We start from the raw sequence: 13,687 nt of genomic DNA, 5'->3' as shown, positions 1-13,687 counted from the left end.
GTTCCAACGGCCATGCCAGTTATTACTACACTTGTTTGTCTTTCTGGTTCATTATTGGGAAGTATTTATACACATAATAATAATAAAAAATATTTTTACATATTCTTTCTTTTCTTTTTTTTTTTTTTTTTTTTTTTACCTATTTTTTAGGACTATTTTTAGTAAATTTACCTCTATTTTACCATGTTAAGACCTCAGGTCGGTTATTTTTGACTTCATAGCCCATATTTCATACAAGACATTATAACCTGTTAACCTGTTTTTAACTTCCAAATTACTTTTGTTTTATTCCCCACTTTGGGAATTTTAACGTCAATTTTTGAAAATTTCGACCAATTTCCAGTTGGTCAATAATAGTCCAAGTGGTTAATTTAACGTAATTTTAACTTCAAATGTTTGTTGGGTACAAGTTATCTTAGATAAGAACTATAGAAAACAAGAAATAGATCAGTTTTATCTGAGAATCAAGTAGCGTTAAAAGCGATCAACTCAGTGTCAATCAATTCGATTGACATTGTTAAAGATTATCTAGAGAAGCTGAACAAGTTAGGCAAAGAAAACAAAGTCTTCCTACTATGGGTGCCAGGAAGGAAGAGCCCACCATGGGATGTAAGGTAATGAGAAAGCATTTGCTAGATCATTTGATCACAGCTAGAAAAGGAGCGAACAGTCCACTAAGTGAACCAGAACCGTTCTGCTTCCCAAGAAAACCAACTCAAAGCGGAACTCAAGAACTTGAAAGACACCATCTGTAACCTGGAATTGGAATTCTGCAACGGTCTAAGAATGTAGAATATTTCGGAGGGGTGTTAATCACCACCCACAGATCTATTGTGCGTTCCCCTTCCTTGAGTGTATCATACAGTCTCAGGGCTTTAACAAAAGCAGTATCTGAGACAGTTCCACAGAGGTCGCTCATTCTCGACATCAGCCGTCCCAAAATTAATGGCACGAACGGTGGTCGTCTCAAACTTGAATTAAGTGATAAGGTGTTCTGGTGAACACTATTTTTCCCACAGAATCTACATTCACTTAGATTATTTCTCAGCTTCAGCTTACTATGGTGTTTGTTGAGAAGACAGTCATATAGAAACCCGTGACAATCCGAAGATTGTTTTTACTTAAATCAAAGGAAAATATTTGATTTTTCTCGGTCTGTTTCTGAGGAACTTTTTCGATTGTCTTAGAGCTCATGACGACAGAGAAAAATTAACGTTACCATGGCTTAAGTAGAACAATTTGGAGTAATCCGCAGGATTCCCCTAATAGGACTATGTGATTGATTTTGAAGAATTTTAGAAAATTGAATATTTGTAACAAAAATCAGTGTAGGTACTATTAATTATACCGATTAGATACATCTCCGTAGCAACGTGACGTGACCAAATTAAAATTGGTGAGGAGAAAGTAAAAATCATCTACTATATAAAAGAAAACTGTTACAATTTGCATTAACAAATAATATAATCAATTTGCCAGGAATGCCCATTTTTTTTATCAATTTTTTTTTTTTTTTTTTTTTTTTTTTTTAATATATTTTTTGTATCTGAGAACTTTATACTCTTTAATTGAATTGTTGTAAAATGTACAGAGATTGGGTCAAATTCGACGCTTTTAAATGCAAAAACCCTTTTCTATAGGAGATAGACAAAAAGTAATATCGGTGTCTGAGCTCAATTTTCATCGAAAAACATGATGGGTGAAAACCGCATATCAATATCTGTTACCGTTTCGGAGTTACGGGGTGTTTTTCAAAAGTAATGCATTTTTAACAAGCCGCTGAACTTTTTGCTATGGAAAATTTTGAATTTCTATGAAAACATTTCCAAAACACATACACGTAGAATTTAATGGTTTTAAGCATATTTTTAAATTAATAGTTATCAACAGAAAAATTGTTTTTATTTGGGACACCCTCTGTATTTTTAATTAACAGAAAAGATTTAAAATTACCTTTCCAAAATATAGCACACTTGATATTTTGTTATAATCCCCTTCGAAATACCAGAATTTTTATAAGTTCGCTATTTTTAACTAGTAAGCTTTGGACCCCTTATTGATGTTAATGGAACTGGAAAATATTTTTCCAGCAAGACGACGCACCATCTCTGAACGCTGAAGTTATCAGCAAATTTTTGCAGCCAATTTCAAGAATAATTAAATAGCTAACCAAGATCCCAGCCGTTGGCCGTCGAGGCCGCCTGACTTAGTGCCCATGGATCTAATCCTATGGATACATTTGCGGAAGAACAAAGATTCCTTATTCTTCCGTATAATCTAGACAAGAATTAGAAATACTTAGTTCTGAGAGGGTATCTTTCACCCCCACTGAGTTAATTAATTCCGCGAGAAATGTTCAAAAACTGCCCCGTTTGTCCATAACAGAAGACGGTCGATACGTCGAACACCTGTAGCAAAATCTCATGTCTTGGTTTGCTATTTATTTTTATTGTTATTAGATATAGTTTAAACGTGTTGATGTTGGTTAAATATATTTTAAATTGTTATAAAATTCTGCATCTCTCATAGTAAATATTATTTTCGTTTTAATTGATGCTCACAGCCAGATTTTTTTTGCATTACAGCCGGTGCCGTTCAAAGCCTACTTACTTATTTAAAGCGGGCGAATTTTTATATACCTACTCTATATCTCGAAGAGCAATCGAGCAAAATATCAAGTGTATTATATTTTTGGAAAGGTAATTTTAAATTACTTTCAATAAATTAAAAATATACAGGGTGTTCCATATAAAAAATCAAATTTTCTGTTAATAATTCTTAAATTATTAATTTAAAAAAAAATATACTTAAACTATTAAATTTTACGTAAAAAGGTGCTTGGGAAATGTTTTCATAAAAATATAAAATTCTGCATAGCAAAAAAGTTACAGCGATTTGTTAAAAATGCATATTTTTGAAAAACACCCCGTAACTCCGAAAGGGTAACAGATATCGATATGCGATTTTCACCATCATGTTTATGACAAAAATTGAGCTCCAGACACCGATATTAGTTTTTGTCTATCTCCTATAAAAAAGGGTGTTTCCATTTAAAAGCGTCGAATTTGACCCACCCTGTACATGTTACTTATTTGTTGTTGTCGACTACAATTTAGGTTATTGGTTTGTTTGCTATAACGCACTTCTTTTTTCAAGAAACGGAAAGTCAATTTTAAGGTACATTTTTTTTTAAACTAAACGTTCTCTAACCCAGTGTGAGTACATACATATTATCAAAGTAAAACCTCTGAAGGCGGGTTAGGAGACAAATAACTCACAATCTTTAAGATGTTTATTTAAATTTTAATGCTTCAAAAAAAGCAGGGGGCGACATGTTTCGGGACTAAAACAATTCCCATCATCAGGCCCAGAAAGACAAACGTCAACCTAGGAAGTACCACCACTCGGAAGAAATAAAATTAGTTACAGCTGTTAACATTCACACATCTCTCTCATCGTAAATTCTAATCATTAAAATCTATTTCTTGAAAAGTTATACAATTTATAATTACTATAACACAATCGATCATGACCTATTACTTAAAAAAATATTCAAGTTAGGACTAAGGGGTAATACCTTTAAAATTTTCTATAACTATCTAGATGATAGAAAACAGAGCTTCTTATTAGAAAATATAGTTAGCCAAGAACGAACCATCACGTGCGGAGTTCCACAAGGAACGATTTGGGTCCTATTCTATTCAATGTGTATATAAATGATTTTTTTAAGTTAAAGTCAAAAGGTTCTATGATTGCGTTTGTTGATGATACCGTTATTTTATATGAGGGTAAAACATGGAATGAGTTGAGAACTAAGAAGGACTTGGAGATGGTTCTTTCATGGTTTGCTAAAAATTTGTTGACAGTAAATTATGAGAAGAAAGTATATACCATTCACTTCATATCAAAATAATCTACCTGAGTACAATGCGATAGAAATTATTTGCAATAATACACAAAAACGAATATTTTCGACAAACTCTATAAAATACTTAGGAATTCAAAGTGATTGTTTTCTTCGATGGGATTTCCATATTCAGGACCTCTCTTGTAAGATCAGAGGTTTAATCTACAAGTTTAAACAGCTCAGAGAAATTCTCTCAATTTTTCATTTAAAAACAGTTTATTATGCGCTGGTAGGATCGCTGATTAACTATGGCATTCTGGGTTGGGGTGGTTGTAGCAAGTTTTATATGAAGAGGTTAGAAATTGCACAAAAAAGTATTTTAAAAATTATTTTTAAAAAACCAAGATTTTATTCAACGGAAGATTTGTTCCAAGAAACGCAATTACTTGACGTTAGACAGACATACGCCAAAAAAATATTATTGTATATGCACACAAACCCGTTAACACGTATTGAAATCGAACATTCTTATGAAACCAGATCATCAGAAATGAGATGTGTAAAGGAGAATCGAGTAAATAAAACGATAGGACAAAGATGCTTATATTTTATAGGACCAAAACTATATAACTCAGTATCGGCTGAAATTAGAAAAACAATCTCCCTTTTTAGATTTAAAAAAGCAATTGTAAAATGGATCCTAGAAAACAGATTGTTGGTGCATGCTCTAATAAACGATTAATATTGGAATACAGAGCAATGGTTTTATCTACATGTATATCCTTTTCATGTTTATTTACTTGTATGTCCTGGTATATTGTTAGCATATTTCTATGATATTTGGTTTGGTTTGTATGATATTTTATTAAATACATATATTAGCTTATGTTGTATTAACAAAAAAGGGTAAGTTAAATTAAAATTCTTTATATTTATAAATTTCTAGATATTTTTCAGATGTATACTCTTTTTTTGTTTTGTTTTTTTATATTATTTTTTTATTTATATATTTTTTCCTTCGGATCAAACGGTGCTTTATTCAAGACTCCGGATATTATCTGAGAGTCTTTCAAAGCAAGTTCCGAGGGTAAGCGTAAATATTAATGTTACTGTATTATATCATGTTTGTTTGAATAAATTATTATTATTCTTTATTATAATGAGAGAGATATGTGAATGTTAACAGCACTAACTAATTTTATTTCTTCCGAGTGGTGGGACTTCCTAGGTTGACGTTTGTCTCTCTGGGCCTGATGATGGGAATTGTTTAAGTTCCGAAACATGTCGCCCCCCCTGCTTTGTTTGACGCATTAAAATTTAAATAAACATCTTAAAGATTGTGAGTTATTTGTCCCCTTACCCGACTTCAGAGGTTTTACTTTGATACATTTTTTTTCTACATATAATCGTACTATTCTAAATACTACATGATTATGAATTGTAACGAATGTTCAATCATAATGTAAAAAAATGTTTTTTTTTTCAAAAGTATTAAATAAGTCATAAAAATATTAATTTTTTCAAACGTGATTGACAATATAAAAAAGTCATTTTAACGCCTAGGCACAAAAGTACGAAAATATATTATTAAACTTCCACTTATTTTTATTTTTAGATTATATTATTTTATAATTATTTTTAGATTAGAGTTATGAAATATCTTTTTTATTACAATTAATTTAACAAATTTGTCAAAATTTATGTAATATAACTTAATATATTAATTTTAAATTGGCATGAACGAATTATTATTTTTTAATATAGGTATCTGGCTAGAGGATTCTAAGAACTTTAAATATCATTCATAAAAACAGTGACTGCAAGTCTGCTTTTAAATTACATACTTTAAAAATCACTGTGACCGATTCAAAATAATTTGCTTTCACTTCTCACTAATACGAGAAGTTTTTTCATTTTCAAGTTAAGACATTGAACAATTTATTCGATCAACGCAATTTCAGACAAAAAATTACTGCTCACAGCGTAATTGGACTCTCCTTTTAAGTAATATATTAAATCAGCCACCTAATATTAACTGACATGTTCATTATAAATTGTATCAAAATAAAAATCAAAGAATATAGCAAGATAAAAATTATTAGTGATTAGTAATAAGTAGGAAGCCAGTATGAGTGCCACTGGCATTGAATTTAATAACTGCGTTAAGTTCTGTACTAATTAATCGATAATATCAGAGGTTAGTCATACATTTTTATAATTTTAATTTTTCCTATATTTAAATGAATAAAATAAAGTCGGTTTTGTTACAAAATTTATAACTCAAGACTGCAGGAAAAAGGAATGGGCATTAGATACAGATACGACGGCGGTATGTTCAACATAAAAAGACTCAGGGCAAAAACACGTATAAAATTTATCACAGACTGCAATACGCTGATGGCTGCGCTCTAGTTGCAAAAACGTTACAGCAATTACAAGAAATGCTGAACACATTTCTGGGTATACGAGGCTTTGGACCTTAAGCTGAACATCGATAAAACTAAAATCATAACAATGTTATAAAAATCGGGGAAGAACTATTGAATTATGTAGCGGAATTCAATTACTTCGGCAGTTTGATTACGGAAAAGGCCAATTCGACTCTGAAATTCAGCACGGAATTAGCAGCGCTTCAAGAACATTCTGGAAATTAGAAGACAGGGTTTTCTACAATCACGACTTGAGAACAAAAACGAAACTTGCAGTGTACCTAGCGATAATAATCCCCACTATGTTATATGGAAGCGAAACCTGGGTGCCGTACCGCCGGCACACGAACGCATTAAATAAGTTGCAACAGAGACACCTGTTAAGAATCAAGTGGTACCACCATGTCTCAACCGTATCGGTCCTTGAAAAAGCTAGCTGTGAGAGCTCTGAAGGCATGATTACAAAATCCCTCTTAAGATGGGCAGGTCACGTATGCAGTATGCAAGTAAACTTAACATATAACCACCTACCAAAATCTCTTCTTTACGGTGAACTTGTAGACGGTAAGAGGAAACCGGATGGGCAATTCAAAAGGTACACGGATATTCTCCATGAAAACTTAAAGGGGACGCAGAATCAGTGGGAGAAAGCAATTCCACTTCTTAGTCTGTTGAGGGACTCTCATTGCGAAGCCCATTGACGAGCGCCCGGAAATGGACGAATGCCGCATGTGCGGTCGCGGCAGTAGTTTTACTTCTTCTTCTTCCTACTCTATAATAGGCAGATTGCCTGTTCATTCTTCACATCATGCCTACAGTTTTTCAATCGATGGTAAGGTTATCACATCATCTTTTTCTGGGCCTTCCCGTACTTCTTCTTCGCAGTGGTGATTTGCCTCGAGCTGACCTTACTATACTTCCCTCGTCTATTCGGCTTATATGTTCATTCCATTCGCGTCTTCTGCTCAATACCCATTTATTAATGCTATCCAGCTTGCATTTTTGCCTTATATTTTTGCTTCGTTCCCTATCTAGCAGCGTTTTACCTGTGATTTTGCGGAGGATTTCCATTTCGCTTGTTACCAAGAATCTTTTTGTTTTGCTGTATCCGGTCTGGTTTCTGCTGTGTAGGTCATTTTGGGTCTGACGACAGCCTTGTATATTCTTGACTTGACCTCGACACCTATGTATTTATTTTTCCATATGGTGTCGTTCAGACATCCAGCTATTCTCATTGCTTTTCTTGTTTGTTGTCTTAAGTTTCGTCGCCATAACCGGATAACTCTATACCGAGATATTTCAATTTCATTTCTTGCTGTATTATTGTGTTATCCACGACAATCTTGCATGTGATAGGTATTTTTGATGTTGTCGGGCTCTTTGTTTTGGATGCAGAGATTATCATGTTATAAGATTTTGCTACTAGATTGAAGCGATATACTAGTCTTTGGAGGTCGTCCTCATTTTCTGCGAATAGCACAGCGTCGTCGGCATAACATAAAATTATCATATTGCGGTCTCCCATTTTGTATCCATTTAAATGGCGTACTTGTTTGATTATTTCGTCCATAATAATATTAAAAAGAAGTGGGCTTAATGAATCGCCTTGTTATATGCCTTCTCTACAGGTATTGGTTCAGTAAGATCCCGTAGATATTAGCTTGGATTTTGTTAGCACTGTATATATTTTCTATGACTGTAATTAAGTTATGGATCAGTATTTGTTTGTTATAATCAGCATTTGTTTGTTATAAAGTAAATTCATAATCATCTTCTAATTGAACCCGATCAAATGCTTTCTGCAGGTCTATGAAACACATATAAGCTGGTCTGTTGTACTCAATCGATTTCTCTGCAATCTATCTTATAACAAAGGCCGCATCAGTGCATGATCTATCCGTTCTAAATCCTTGTTGCTCATCTGATAGAGATATAATGCTATTTAATTTGTTATTATTTTTGTTGTTAGTTTTAATGTTGTGCTGAGAAGATTGATGCCTCTATAGTTTTCTGGCCTTCCTTTTATATATTTTTAAACATAAGAATAGTGGTACTTGTTCGCCATTCGTCGGGTATTCTTTGATAGAGAAATATATGTTTGATTAGTTTGGTTAGTTGCTGGATTAGATATTGCCCTCCATTCTTAAGTAGTTCATTCGAAATGTTGTCTTGTCTAGGACTTTTTCTGTTTTTTAATTGTCGGAGCACCATCTCTATGTCTTCAGCAGCAGTAGTATTACGCGGCTTAAAATTATTATAGAAAAAAACACTACTACTAATATTTATTATGTAATATTTGTTCTTAGTATTTTCAGTCGAGTGGTTAAGGTTCTAAAAAAATTAAAAAAAGTTTGCCACAATGACAAATTATTTTAACTAATAGAAATAAGACACTGATACTAAAAACAAAGTGTGTATATTGAAAGTAATGTCACTAACCTAATATCAAACAAACAAAAAACGATAAATAAATAAAGGATATCGTCAAGTAAGCGTTGTTTCGTTAATTGAAAATTGTTTGAATGGAAAAGTTCCGGTATAGCCAGCATCATGAAGGCCAGACAAATATACCATACGATCGAAAAAAAACGGCGTCAAAAGTGGATGTTAAAAATGGATGGATAAAATTTAAAACAATATATTTCTTTGGAAATAGATTTGTGTGTCTGAAAATGTTATATTTTCTTTAAATCCTTCTATAAACAGTGTCAATTTTTAACAAGTTTTATATCAATCTTTAGTAAATGACATCTAGAAATTACCCTCGCCAAAATTATCATAAATTGTCATTTTCCAGCAGTTTTCGACGTCGTTTTTTTTTATACGGTATTTATGTTATACAGTTTTATGTTGTAAAAACGAGGCCGATATAAATCAAAGATATTTTCTCTAATTAAAAGTGTATTACAATGTTGAGATTTATTTCTTTATTTGATCAAAAAACTGATTAACATTATACGCAATAACGCAATGTGTATGACAATTTAATTTTAAACTTTACAATAAGTATAACACCCAAATGACTCAACACTTATATGTGGCTATCTAGTTCATTAATCCTGGACAATTAGTTTCGACCTCGCTCGGCATATACTATTTTAAATATTATATATAATATTAGTTGAACACAGAACACCAATGTCAAAATATGCCCTTAAATATTTGGCGAAAAGTTAAAACTAACTACTAGCCAGTAGCGATTTCTCAATAAGTAAGACTTGTCAAACAGAGCAATGAACTAGTGTTTGTAATAAGAAGAGGCATTAAATAACTATTATCTACAACCGTTTAGTTATAACGTTTTTACATCACTACTTTTTAGTATTTCAGTTACGTTATGAGATTCATAACACGTATAAGTATCTGCATGAAAAATCATAACGTTAATTATGTTTTTTTTATATGTGGTGTTATCATTTCCAATGTCTCTGATGGTTGCAGCGATTGCGAAATCTGTGAGTTTTTTATTAAATCGATGTCTTTTTAAAATTCTTCGACAAACTTCATATTTACACATAGCCTATACCCATTAATTTAAATTAGGAAAATAATATTATTTAGTAATTATTTTATTATTAAGTACACCAAATGGTTTCAGGATTTGCTTCAATAATTTAAACTCGTTCCATACTATATTAATCTAGTTTTGTTTACATTCACGTACGGCGCGCTTTCAATAATTTCGCTTTCCTCATTTTTCCGGCTTCGACCGGCTGCGAAATTTACTCACCTTGATCGAGTCGTTTTGCACTTAGCTACTTTTACATATCGCTCGGTACGACGGCCGTTTGCTCGCCTGTCCATATTTCCCAACCGGAAAAATGCATTCTGATCGATCTGATAATCTTATCTACGAGGGTAGACCGATAGTGTCTTACCCAATCGCATTCAAATTGAATTGGCGACAATCAAATTGGAGTATTTGTTTTTAACGTGATGTTTGTTAAATCGTGAATTATAGAAATAAATATAAATAAATTTAGTATGCAAGGAAAATCAATCATAATACTCAAATCTAGAATTCCACTTTATCTAAAGAAGAAAACATTCGACCAATGTGTACAGGGTGTCCCACTAAGAATAGCTCTCGGCTGTATCTCGGAAAGTATTAGTCTCGGAAAGTATTAGTCGGGCTTGCGGAAAAAAATATTTTTATAACTAAAGAGATCATGAGAGATTGTTGGAAATTATTTTAAAGTTTGTAGAACGGCCTAGAGGGCGTAATTGCTATGGAAAATAACAAAATGGAATTTTTAAGAAATTTTGCCTAGATACGATATACTATAAATAATAGTTTCATAATCTTCAGTAAATTTTTGATCTTTTTTGTTAGAACCATTTTCCCCTGACTGCTAAAATAAAGTGGTGGGGGGAGGTTAGATCTCTCTTTATATAAATGTTAATAACTTCGGACTGGATGATCGGAATCCAACAAATGAAGATCGTTTAAAAGAGCGTTTCTTACTATATTATACCACATAAACAATAAAAATAAGCCTTTGAACGTAGACGCTAGGAGGCGCTATTTTACAATTTAACATACATTACGCGTTTTTTTCAGGAAAATTAAATGTGATAGTATACAGGTTGTTGACTGGACAGTTACTTATAGGGGAACAGAATGGCAACACTGTCTATTGAGAACGCATGCACTTAGGGGAGAGGGGGGCAAGAGTAAACGGCTCAGTAATATTTTTAATTATTGAAATTTTCGCCGCCATTGGTCATTGTAATGCGAACCGCGTGCCGTGTACAGGTTTGTGTAACTTTGACCCAATTTTGAAACAAAATAAGCAAAAAAAGGTGAGTTTTTGTTTTAATGATACATCGATGTAAGGATTAGTTGTTAGTTTATACCTTTTATTTCTGTCTGGTAGTTATTTTTGTTTTTTTTTCTATTCTATAACCGATCTGTAGAACCTAACCTATAAATTCATATTAACTTGTAAGACCACCAGTGCCGTGTTGTTACAAAATAACTTTGTTATTTAATTATCCGTTATGTGAGGCAAGAGTAAACAGCTCTTTACTCTTGCCCCCAATTATTCTATTTATATTTTTTTCAGGATGGTTCGCAATTACGTTCGAAAAAGCAGCAGGGCTTCCTATTCCGAGGAAGATATGAGCAAAGCAATAGACGAAATTCAGTCAAAAACTCTTGGTTTGCGAAAAGCTGCTGAAGAATATGGCATTGCGGTAGCGACTCTTCAGAAGCGATTTAAGAAAAATCAGTTTATCGTGGTCAGTATTGGTAGATATAAACCTACATTTAATACTGAACAGGAAGAAGAATTAAGAACCCCTGTATTGTTTCTAGAAAAATTGTTTTATGGAATTTCCCCTACAGAGCTGCGACTTCTAGCATTTGAATTTGCCGAAGCGAATCATATCGATCATCAGTTTAATAAAGAAAAGCGGATTGCTGGAAAACAGTGGGCACAAAACTTCATGTCAATAGTTGGAGGTTTGTCAATTCGAACCCCAGACGCAACAAGTATGGCACGTATTTCTGGATTTTCCAGAGCCAAAGTTCAGCAATTTTTCGACTTACTACTAGGGTTCCCAACCGTCCCGGTTTGGCCGGGATTAACCAGGAATCAGAAAGTTTGTCCCGGCGAAAGTTTTGTCTTGGCCTGGATCTGGAAACTAAAAAAGTGTGTACTACACACATAATATATTTTAATTTCTAATATTTAATGTTTTGTTTCAATTATTTAAAAGCTTAAAAATAATTGTTCCGGAATCGCCGATGCTCAAGTTGGAAACCCTACTTACTACAAGAGGTTCAATTAAAATATCAGTTCAAACCAGATCGTTTTTTAATCTTGATGAGACTGGGGTAACTGTGGTTCAGAATCCAAAAAAAAATAATAGCGCAAAAAGGAAAAAAGCAAGTTGGGAGAGCTACTTCTGCTGAACGTGGAAAAATGGCAACGGTTGTGGCCTGTGTAAACGCTTTTGGATCTTTTATACCTCCAGTATTGATTTACAAACGTGTAAGTCTGAACCCCCATTTATTAACCGGGGTTATTCCAGGAACCATAGGAATTCCTAGCCTCACCGGTTGGATAGATACGGATATCTACTTTAAGGTGGTAGATCATTTTATTATCAATCAGTTCGAGCTAGTAAGGATAACCCAACGCTACTTATTGTTGATGGACACAGCAGCCATAAATCTTTAAAGGCAGTAAATTTGTGTCGAGAGCATGGCATTGTTGTAATAACATTACCACCACATTGCACTAATCGCCTTCAGCCCCTTGATCTCACGGTGTTTGGTCCTTTTAAATCTTATTTAAATTCGGAAATGGATATTTGGATGATCAACCATCCAGGAGAACGAATCACAGAATATTACATGGGTCCTTTAATAGGCAATGTATTCATGAGAGCAGCTACTCCTAATAATATTTGCAGCGGCTTCAAAATGTCAGGTATAGGTCAGGTCCATAACGGCATCAAAACGTCAGGTCCATACAATCCAAATGTTTTTTTCCGATGACGACGACTACGCCGCAGCAGATGCAGTTAACGCTGGTTTGATGGAAGTATTAGGTGATAAAAATATGAATAACGAAGAAGCAAAAGACGACAAAAGCGTAGACAGTGACATAGAAAGTGATATAAAGACATTAGAAAGTCCTAATGTGTCTGTGTCAGAATTGCTACCACTTCCAAAATCTAAACAAAAAGCTTCTAAAAAAAGAACAACCGAATTCAGCAAAAGTCAGAAGTCATAACAACAACACCGTATAAAGAGTCTTTAGAAGGAAAAGAAAATAAAATCGAAGATTCTAAAAAAGTACTGAAGGTAAAAAGGAACATATGTGAGGAAGAGCCAGGTGTATCGGGAATAAAAACAAAGAAGAAAGTTGTTAAGAAACAAAAACTAAATAAAGAGGACGATAATTGTGAATGCATTTATTGTGGAGGTAAATTTCGAAGCGACTCTGCCGAAGATTGGATAAGATGTGCTACATGTGGCTTATGGTCACACGAGGACTGCACAGACGTTGAACCTTTTGATAATTTTTTTTACTGTGACTTTTGTCGTCCTTCTTAGGATTTTTTTATCGTCTACTCTTGCCCCATACCAGTGCCCAAGTAGCATCTATCTGACTTCGAACTAAATCTGACCTGAAGCGACGTCAGACTTTGTGCAAATTTAGGTCGGGTGCTCGTGATACGACCTGTGACGTCGCTTTCCTATTAAAAGCGACGTCGTTGGATCCGAGTCGGTAAATCCAACGATCTGTCGACGTACAAAATAACAACGTACCATTTTTATTAATTTCCCCAACGTCGTTCCCACGTTGGCTTTGCACGATATTACATATACTTGAACTAGCCCGACGTCTACCCGTTGTCCGAATGGGATACGTCTCACTGATAATCCCCTAAACTAACG

The sequence above is a fragment of the Sitophilus oryzae genome, unplaced genomic scaffold, assembly GCF_002938485.1.
Source record: "Sitophilus oryzae breed Bouriz unplaced genomic scaffold, Soryzae_2.0 scaffold_980_pilon_pilon, whole genome shotgun sequence".
NCBI lineage: Eukaryota > Metazoa > Arthropoda > Insecta > Coleoptera > Curculionidae > Sitophilus > Sitophilus oryzae.
Note: the sequence above shows the minus strand (reverse complement) of the source record.